Source organism: Rattus norvegicus, chromosome Y (genome assembly GCF_036323735.1).
Source record: "Rattus norvegicus strain BN/NHsdMcwi chromosome Y, GRCr8, whole genome shotgun sequence".
Taxonomy (NCBI): Eukaryota; Metazoa; Chordata; class Mammalia; order Rodentia; family Muridae; genus Rattus; species Rattus norvegicus.
In genome coordinates this window covers 1971798-1981920 of record NC_086040.1, presented here as the reverse complement: position 1 = coordinate 1981920, position 10123 = coordinate 1971798, and the positions used below count along the sequence as shown (strand labels likewise).

At 35.0% G+C, this 10123-nt stretch overlaps 1 long non-coding RNA gene across 1 annotated transcript; it reads right to left on the bottom strand.

The window, feature by feature from the left end:
• Positions 1 to 1102: 1102 nt before the first annotated feature.
• Positions 1103 to 1617, bottom strand: LOC120099590 (uncharacterized). The gene is made up of 2 exons (XR_005498720.2): positions 1515 to 1617; positions 1103 to 1317 (listed from the first exon to the last, which is right to left on the bottom strand). It is a non-coding gene; the product is annotated as an uncharacterized LOC120099590 (long non-coding RNA).
• Positions 1618 to 10123: the final 8506 nt, after the last annotated feature.

Here is a 10123-nt window from a genome sequence, read left to right as displayed (position 1 = left end):
CAGGTCTGCTGCAGCCAAAAGCTCTTCTGCCTTAGAATGGTCTCCACCAAATAAGTTAGTGGATAACCTTTAAACTTTAAACTCTGGACATTTAGACATGAAGCTAGATTCTTCTCTGTAATCGGTAGAAATCAAGTCTTATTTTTCAATACCATGCTCCCAGAAATAAGACCCAGACTCAAAACAATTTAATAATAACTTGTTCATATAGGTACGCTCTTCTGTGAATAGTTCGCCACTAAAACAACCCTTTAATTATAATATAAATTCTGTCTCATGAACGGTTACCTCTCATGTGTCATGTGTCCATCACCTCATACCTTGTGTGAAGCCAAATTCAACCCCACCACAAAAAACAATCAATTAGAAATAAATAAACTGCAGATACCATAATTTAGAAGAGGGTGAAGCTAATGATGTTCAGTAACAAGCTCCAATGAACTCGAGAGAATGCTCCGAATCCTGACTCTCTAATGATGCTATACTCTTGATAAAGACAGGAGGCTACCTTTGCTATACAATGACAGACCCAGACCTACCAAGTGATTGACTGTGACAACTGCAGATAATTGATACCGCACAAACTCAATATGAGGACAACTGTGGTTGAATTAATGAAAAATCCATTTAAGCAGCAAAGGAGAATTATCTCATTGAAGATGAGTGCTCTGAATTAACTTGAATACAACAATATCTTTAAGACTTTGACCCATTCACCATGCAGCGCTGGTACAGTGCATGAAAAAACAATATACACAAAGCAGAGTACTGCTTGTTTTGCCACAATGAGATAAGACACAAATTACCCTCAATAGACTTAAAGACTCAGGAATAGGAGAGGAAAAGTGTGGTGGATGTTAGATGGGAAAACCTCTTGTAGACAGGATGAGGAACTGTCAGATTGTAGAATTTGAAAAGATAATTGGACTATAAAAATATTAAACAATAAGAATGATTTTAAAAAATCTAATAATCATTTACAAAAAAATGTGTTTTCTTATTTCAACAATTAATTGACTGGTTACACTGTGTCTATTGTGACATCCATAGTATGTATCTGCTTAGCATTTAAGTGGAATAATGGGTTTCTCACAGATAGGATTTTATTTTTTTTTATTCGAGCCAGTAGTCATTCTATGATGTCCAGATGAACTAGAATTTGCCTGATCATGGGTATTGAATATGGGATGTAGTCACCATAATATGATTGAAATTGTTCACCAGAAGAGTCACAGCATTGTTCTTGTTTTACATAGAAGGTGCTGTCCTTACAGCTATACGAGATGTTAACTTTGGTGGCCATTCATATAGTATTATCTGTAAAAGAAATGACATTTTTATTTTTATATGGAACCTAGACATTTGTGATCATGCTCATAATAACTTCTATTTGACAATGAACATAATTACCTAAGAGATAGAGATAGCAATTTGTGAAAGAGCAACATAGACATGTACTACTTGGGGAAGCGTAGACTGAATAAAAAAATTGAGGCCAGTTTAAAATCTCTTACCTAGAGAACGTCAGCGGTATTCTCCAGCAATGTCTGTGATCTTTATGGCAAAGTATCCTTCCGTTGCATTTCATTTGATACAAGCAAAAGAAAGCATATAAACAAAAATTGTATGTGAATAAAATTGAAATTATTGTCAAATTTCCAAAATAAAACTGAGAGAATGTTGAAAATCTGCAATAGGAAAATAAACAGAACAAATAAATAAATAAATAAATAAAAAGAAAAGACAAAAAACAAAGTATAAAATCAAAGCTAAATCAAAAGAAAAAAAAAAAAAAAACCAAAACCGAGGCAAACCAACAAACGAACAAACATACAAAAAATACCCCAAGATATAATAATGGAGAAAATGAATTTTAAAACCAGCCCATGTTTAATAATGTTGTTATTTTTCGTATACTGACGTTATATATTTTAGATGTATGTGAGTGAAAAGAAAAATAGAAATAAACTACAAAATTGCAATCTAAAAAGAGATTTGTATAAGAGGGCTTAAATATATTCAAAAATAGCAACAATCAATACATGAAGACACTTGAAATTGCATACAAAAAGGAAATTGTCTATAGAAAGAACACTAACAACATAAAAAATCAAAAATATATATTGAGATTAAAAATATGAGATAAAACCATTTAAGTTTCCTAATAGAGCCATGACGATTTCTCTTTAGCAAACCCTATATTATTTATAGTTTATCACATTTCATTTCTGACATTAGTTCAATAACACAGAACATATATTTAGGCGGAAAAAAGAAGTAAACAAAAACCATTCTACAAAAGAGAGGGAATAAGGGAATTCACCGAATATTAAAACAATATAATGCTGAGTAACAAGTACTTTAAGTATTTTTATCAATGCAGGCTGAATCAGAGGTTCTGTACAGAGTTCAATTCATAATTAGTAATTTAAAATTTATTGTACGCAACAATTATGGAGGACAGTGATTAGAAATTTCTAAATCTCAAACAAAAATGGATCAAGTGTAACAGATCTATGGTGCGCGAAGGGACCAATTCTTTCCGTTCAGTAGTTCCGTCAGAATTTCCATGGTTTTACAAATATATGCCCACCCACTTTCTGTCCTATGTTAATGTTAGTACAATTGCCTATATACAGCTTACCTCTAGTAAAATCTTCAGGAAGACAAAAATGGTTGCAAGCACAATGCTGCCAAGAAAAATGAATTCAAGGTTCATGGCAGTTTTCTGTTATGTTTACTAATTTAGAATCTGGTAACAGCAGTTGTAACAAAAAACATAGAATAGTCTTTGAAAAGAACCTAATAGCTCGTGATCTGCCTTATGATAGCTGGCTGAATTGCTTGTGCCAGGCCTTATATACTGTTGGTGAGGTCATAAAATAGGATTTTTTACACAAGAGTGGCCCTCATAATCACGCTTGAATCAACTGCTTGAATTAGTCTAGTACACAAGAAATCAGATGATCGCTTGATATAACTTTACTCAAACTAGGACAGGATACATCTAAAAGAGAAAGCAAGAATAAGAGATTATGAGATACAGTCTAAAAGATGATAAATAGGCAACAGGTCATAAACAGACTATCCAAAAATGCAACATAAAAATATTAACAATGTTTTGCAATTTAAAGTTGCTTTATTTCATAGAATTCTATTGACTCAAGTAAGATGAATAAATACACTCACACACACACACACACACACACACACACAAACACATCCACACACATTTTTCATCCATACAAAATATACAATATAAAGAATATTTTCAAAACCGAGATACCTTCATGAACTTATTGACGAAGTGGATATGTGTACAGCTTTAGCCCATGGTGGTCTGATGGGATGCATGGGATTATTTCTATCTTTCTGTATCTGTTCAGGACTGTTTTATGACCGATTATACAGTCAGTTTTGGACAAAGTACCAAGAGGTGGTGAGAAGAAGATATATCCTTTTGTTTTAGGGGAGAGATGGTTCTATAATTATCTGTTAAGTCCATTTGATTCCCGACTTCTCTTAGTCTGCGTATGTCTCTGTATAATTTCTGTCTCCATGATCTATCCATTGATGAGAGTGGGGTGTTGAAATCTCCGACTATTATTGTGTGAGGTGCAATGTGTGTTTTGCGCTTTAGTAAGGTTTCTTTTACATATGTAGGTGCCCTTGTATTTGGGGCATAGATATTTAAGATTTGAGAGTTCATCTTGGGAAATTTTTCCTTTGATGGATATGGAGTGTCCTTCGTTATCTTTTTTGATGACTTTTAGTTGAAAATTGATTTTATTAGATATTAGAATGGCTACTCCAGCTTGCTTCTTCCGACCATTTGCTTGGAAAGTTGTTTTCCAGCTTTTCACTCTGAGGTAGTGTCTGTCTTTGTCTCTGAGGTGTGTTTCCTGTAGGCAGCAGAATGCAGGGTCCTCGTTGCGTATCCAGTTTGTTAATCTATGTCTTTTTATTGGGGAGTTGAGGCCATTGATGTTGAGAGATATTAAGGAATAGTGATTATTGCTTCCTGTTATATTCATATTTGGATGTGACGTTATATTTGTGTGCTTTTCTTCTCTTTGTTTTGTTGCCAAGACAATTAGTTTCTTGCTTCTTCTAGGGTGTAGCTTGCCTCCGTATGTTGGGCTTTACCTTTTATTATCCTTGGTAGTGCTGGATTTGTAGAAAGACATTGTGTAAATTTGTTTTTGTCATGGAATATCTTGGTTTCTCCATCTATGTTAATTGAGGGTTTTGCAGGATACAGTAACCGTGGCTGGCATTTGTGTTCTCTTATGGACTGTATGACATCTGTCCAGGATCTTCTGGCTTTCATAGTCTCTGGTGAAAAGTCTGGTGTGATTCTGATAGGTCTCCCTTTATATGTTACTTGACCCTTTTCCCTTACTGCTTTTAATATTCTTTCTTTATTTGTGCATTTGGTGTTTTGACTATTTTGTATGGGGTGGTGTTTCTTTTCTGGTCCAATCTATTTGGAGTTCTGTAGGCTTCTTGTATGCCTATGGGTATCTCTTTTTTAAGTTAGGGTATTTTTCTTCTATGAATTTGTTGAAGATATTTACTGGTCCTTTGAGCTGGGGATTCTTCACTCTCTTCTATAATATTATCCTTAGGTTTGATCTTCTCATTGAGTCCTAGATTTCCTGTATGTTTTGGACCAGTAGCTTTTTCCTCTTTACATTATCTTTGACAGTTGAGTCGATGATTTCTATGGAATCTTCTGCTCCTGAGATTCTCTCTTCTATCTTTTGTATTCTGTTGGTGATGCGTGAATCTATGACTTCTTGTCTCTTCCTTTTGTTTTCTATATCCAGGGTTGTTTCCATGTGTTCTTTCTTGACTGCTTCTATTTCCATTTTTAATTCCTTCAATTTTTTGATTGTGTTTTCCAGGAATTCTTTCAGAGATTTTTGTGATTCCTCTCTATGAGCTTCTACTTGTTTATTTATGTTTTCTTGTGTTTCTCTAAGGGAGTTCTTCATGTCTTTCTTGAAGTCCTCCAGCATCATGATAAAATATGATTTTGAAACTACCTCTTGCTTTTTGGTGTGTTTCGATATTCCATGTTTGCTTTGGTCGGAAAATTAAGCTCTGATAATGCCATGTAATCTTGGTTTCTGTTGCTTGGGTTCCTGCCCTTGCTTCTTGCCATCAGATTATCTCTAGTGTTACTTTGTTCTGCTATTTCTGACAGTGGCTAGACTGTCAAATAAGCCTGTGCGTCAGGAGTGCTGTAGACCTGTTTTTCTGTTTTCTTTCAGCCAGTTATAAGAACAGAGTGCTCTGCTTTTGGGCGTGTAGTTTTTCCTATCTACAGGTCTTCAGCTGTTCCTGTGGGCCTGTGTCTTGAGTTCACCAGGCAAGTCCCTTGAAACAGGAAGGTTTGCCTTACCTGTGGTCCTGAGCTAAAGTTTGCTCATGGGGTGTTGCTTATGAGCTCTCCGTGGGGGCAGCAACCACGAAGATCTGCGCCACCCTTTTTGGGAGCATCCGGGCACCAGGCCTGGTTCCAGATGGCGCTTTGTGTTTTCCTCTGGAATCAGTAATGTGGGCAGAGTGTGGTCTCTTCTGGTTTCCCAGGCATGTGGAAAGGATGTGGGCAGGGGTGGGCAGTGTTAGTAGCCTCTTCCTCTCTGCAGTCTCAGGAGTGTCGACCTGTCTCGGCAGTGAACTCTCTCTCCCACGGGGTTTGGGAACAGTGAGCTGGAGGCAGGCACCAAGAGATTGGGCCACAGTCTTGTTTTCTGAAAAATTTTAGGTGCTTGGGCCAGAAAACTCTCTTCACTACAATAGTGCATCATTTTTCTTTCTTTCTTTTATAAGGCATGCTGTATTTCAAACTATCTCAAACAGATTTTCTAGCACCATTATATTCAATAAAATTAAAACTGCAACAGTTTTGAAAATTAAAACATTTAAAGCAAAATTCGTTAAAAGAGATCCTCAGGCACCAAAATTCCATAGGACAGACTGCAACTTCTGCATGCCTCTGCCCACATCCCTGCTCCATGGGGAAGCTGCCCAGTGCCTCTGGAATATGGAATAGGAATATGGGAAAGGCCAGTTGCTATTACCTGTGGTTCTGTTCTGTGCCCAGGACTGATATGAACTGGACAACCAACTCCCTTCACCAAAATACCTTGGGGGAGATAGCTTGAACTTCAAAAGGGGGTCGCTCCTGTGAACTAAAGGGTGTCATCGTTCAAGACACAAGAGGGAATCGCCTGAGGCCAACTGTGTCCCTTGGCTCAAAAACTTGGAGCAACAAGGGGCAGGACCCTTCTGCTTCCTTCCTGCATCGATAGCTGAACCAATAGTAACCAGGAGTTCCTATAGACTTGACATCAGTGTTTCTGTTCTCAGAAAACACAGAAAAAAACCATGGAAAACAGTATTAAAGAGTGATGACATAGAGTCCTATAGGAAGATCAAGTGACTATCAGAAACAGCTAGATAACCAAACACAAGAGACAACTCAATGAAAGTGCAGGAACCATAGAAACAGAATCCAAGACTATTTCGAATCATCAGAGTCCATTTCTCCTATCAGAGAAAATACTGGATGTCCAAACACACCAGAAAAGCAAGATTTTGATTTAAACTCACATTTTGTGATGCTGATTGAAGTCTTTAAGAAGGAAATAAATAACTCCCTTAAGAAATGCCAGACAACACAAATAAACGAGTAGAAGAGCTTCATGAGGAAACACAAAAATCTCTGAAAGCATTAAAGGGAAACACAACCCAAGATTCAGAGGAATTAAAGAAAACCGTCCAGAATATAAAAATAGAAATAGAAACAATAAAGAATGCAAAAGGGTATGCAACCCTGGAGAAAAAAAGATCCGCAGACATTAGCAGAATTCCGTAGTCATAGATTGAAGAATCACGAACAGAATACAAGAACAGAAGAGAATCTCAGGGGGAGAACATACCATAGAAAACATTGACACAACCCTAAAAATTCTTCTAATAGGCAAAAGGCTCCTGTCCCAAATCATCCAAGAAATCCAGGACAGAATAAGAAAATCAAACATAATGATAATTGGTAGAGAAGAAAGTTAAGAGTTCCAAATTAAAGGCCCAGTAAATATCTCTAACAAATTCATAGAAGAAAGGTTTCAAAACTTAAAATAAGAGATGCCCATCAACATAGAAGAAAGCTATAGAACTCCAAATACATTGGACCCGAAGAGAAATTCCTACCATCACATAATAGTTAAAACACCAAATGCACAAACCAAAGAAAGACTATTGAAATAGAAATGGAAAAAGGTCAAGCAAGTGACATGTAAAAGCAGACCCATAAGAATTAAACCAGACTTATCATCAAAGACTATGAGAGCCAGAGGATCCTGGACAGATGTCATACAGACTCTCAGAGAACACAAATGCCAGCCAGGCTACTATATGCTGCAAAAATGTAAATTAACATAGTTGGAGAAACCAAGATATTTTATGAGAAAAACAAATTTAAACAATATCTTTCTACATATCAAGTCCTACAAATAATAATTGATGGAAAATTCCATCACAAGAAGGGAAACTACACCCTAGAAAAAGCAAGTAAGTAATCTGCTTGCAACAAAAGAATGGAGTCACACAAATAATAAATATACACTTACTTTTAAAAATTCACAATTTTTAAATATCTCTAATATTAATGATCTTCTTCCCCATTAAAAAGATATACACTTAAAGACTAAATATGTAAAAAAGACTCAGCATTATGAAGCATTTGGAAACACACCTTAGTGACAAAAGGGGCATTACCTAAGAGAAATAGGCTAGAAAACAATATTCCCGAGTAATTAGTCACAAGACACATACCAGGACTAACCATTCTAATATCAAATAATATAAACTTACACCCAAAGGTTATAAGGAAAGGACAACTCATATTCATAAAATTTAGAACAAATATAATAAACACTGAACCCTGATTATTTATTCTCCAAATGCAAGGGCACCTACATTCATAAAAGAAACCTTATAAAAGCTGAAAGCATACAAGGAAACAATCACAATGATAGTGGAAGATTTTGATATCACATTCTTCATCAATGAACAGATCTTGGAAACAGAAAATAAAAAACATAGAGAAATGAGAAGAAGTTTATGATCCAAATGGATATAACAGATAACTGTACAATATTTCATTAAAAAATAAAAGCAAGATATAACCAAAAAACAAAGTATATCCAAAAAACAAACGAACAAACAAAAAAGATACCTTCTAAGCACCTCATGGTGGCTTCTCTAAAATTGATCATACAATTGTTCACAAAACAAGACTCAAAGGATAAAAAAATATATTAAAGTACTTCCATGCATAATTTCGGCTCACCACATACTAAATCCAGTTTTCAACAACAACAAAAATAACAGAAATCCCACATAAACCGGGAAGGTGAACAATGCTCTACTCCATGATAACTCGGTCAAGAAGAAATAAAAAAGAATTTAACGACTTTTAAGAATTTGTTTAAAATGTAGCAAAAGACATCCAAACTTATATGACATAATGAAAATAGTTCTAAGACTTCAACTCATAGATCTATGTTCCCCCATCAAAAAAACAACAAAAAAAACTCAAAAACAAAAACAAAAACAAAAAAGAGAAAGAAAACAAACAAACAAAAACTGGATGCAACATGAAAAGCAAGAACAACAAAAAGTATACACCACAGATGATAAACAAACTCTGGGATGAAATCAAACAAGTAGAGGAAATATACATAAAATATACATATATATACATATATATATGTGTGCATGCATATATGTGTGTATATATATACATAGATGTATATATAGAGATATTCTTGTCAGACCTCCATAGAATACCTAAATATTACTGTCCAAACTATTTCATAAAATAGAAACAAAAGGAAGACTACTCATACACTCCTATGAAGCCACAATCATGTTTATACCCACACCAAAAAAGGGCCAATAAAGAAAGAGATTTTAATACTAATATCCCTTATGAATGTCAAATAAAAATCAGTCAATAAAATATTATCAAACAGAATCCACGAAAATGTCAAAGTGATCATCCATCATGATCCAGTAGACTTCTTCCCAGTGAGGCAGTGATGGTTCGATGCATAGAAATCCACCATCATAATCTAATGTATAAACAAACTGAAAGATCCCTCTGAAAGACACGTGGTCACCTTATAGATGCTAAGAGAGCATTTGATAAATTTCAACACATTTGCACGTTAAAATTCTTGGAAAGATTATCAATTCAAAGCCTATATCTAAACATTGGATAAGCAATATACAGAAAACCAGTAGACAAACTAAATGGAGAGAATCTTACAGAAATCACACTAAAATATAGACCTAGACAAGCCTGCCCATTCCCTCCTACTTATTCAAATAGTATTGGAGTCAAAGCAATCTGACAGCTAAAGGAGGTCAAAGAGAAACAAATAAGAAAGGAAAAAGTTAAAATATCACTTTTCACTGATGAAATGAAAGTATACTTAAGTGCTCAAAAAGTTTTACCAGAAACCTAATAATCTGATAAACTATTTCAGCAAAGTGACCAGATACCATACCTCACATAAATCATTAGCCTTCCTCTTCTCAAAGGTTAGCAGGCTGATAAAGGAATTATGGAAATGACATTTTTTTCTACAGTCACAAAGGATAAAAAAGTATCTCATTGACACTGTACATAAGTAAGTGAAAAATCTGTATGAGAAGGAGTTCAAGTTTCTGTCGAAAAATTGAAAATCTTAGAAGATGGAGAGATATCCCATGTTTCTGGATGCGCAGAATAAATATTGGAAAAATGGACAACTTGTCAAAAGCAATCTCCAGATTCAATGAAAATGCCATCAAAAAACCACTTCATTTCTTCCATAGAGTTAGAAAGAAAAATTTTCAAATTCATTTTGATTAACAAAATGAAAGAAAAAGAAAACAGCAGGATATCAAAATCTGTCTTGAACATCAAAAGAACTTCAGGGCAGAATCGCCATTCATGAAATAACATTATACTGTAGAGCAACAGTGATATAATCTGTATGGTAATGGTACAGAGACAGGCTGTTCAATCAGTGGAATAGAATTGAAGACCCTGAAATGTACTGAC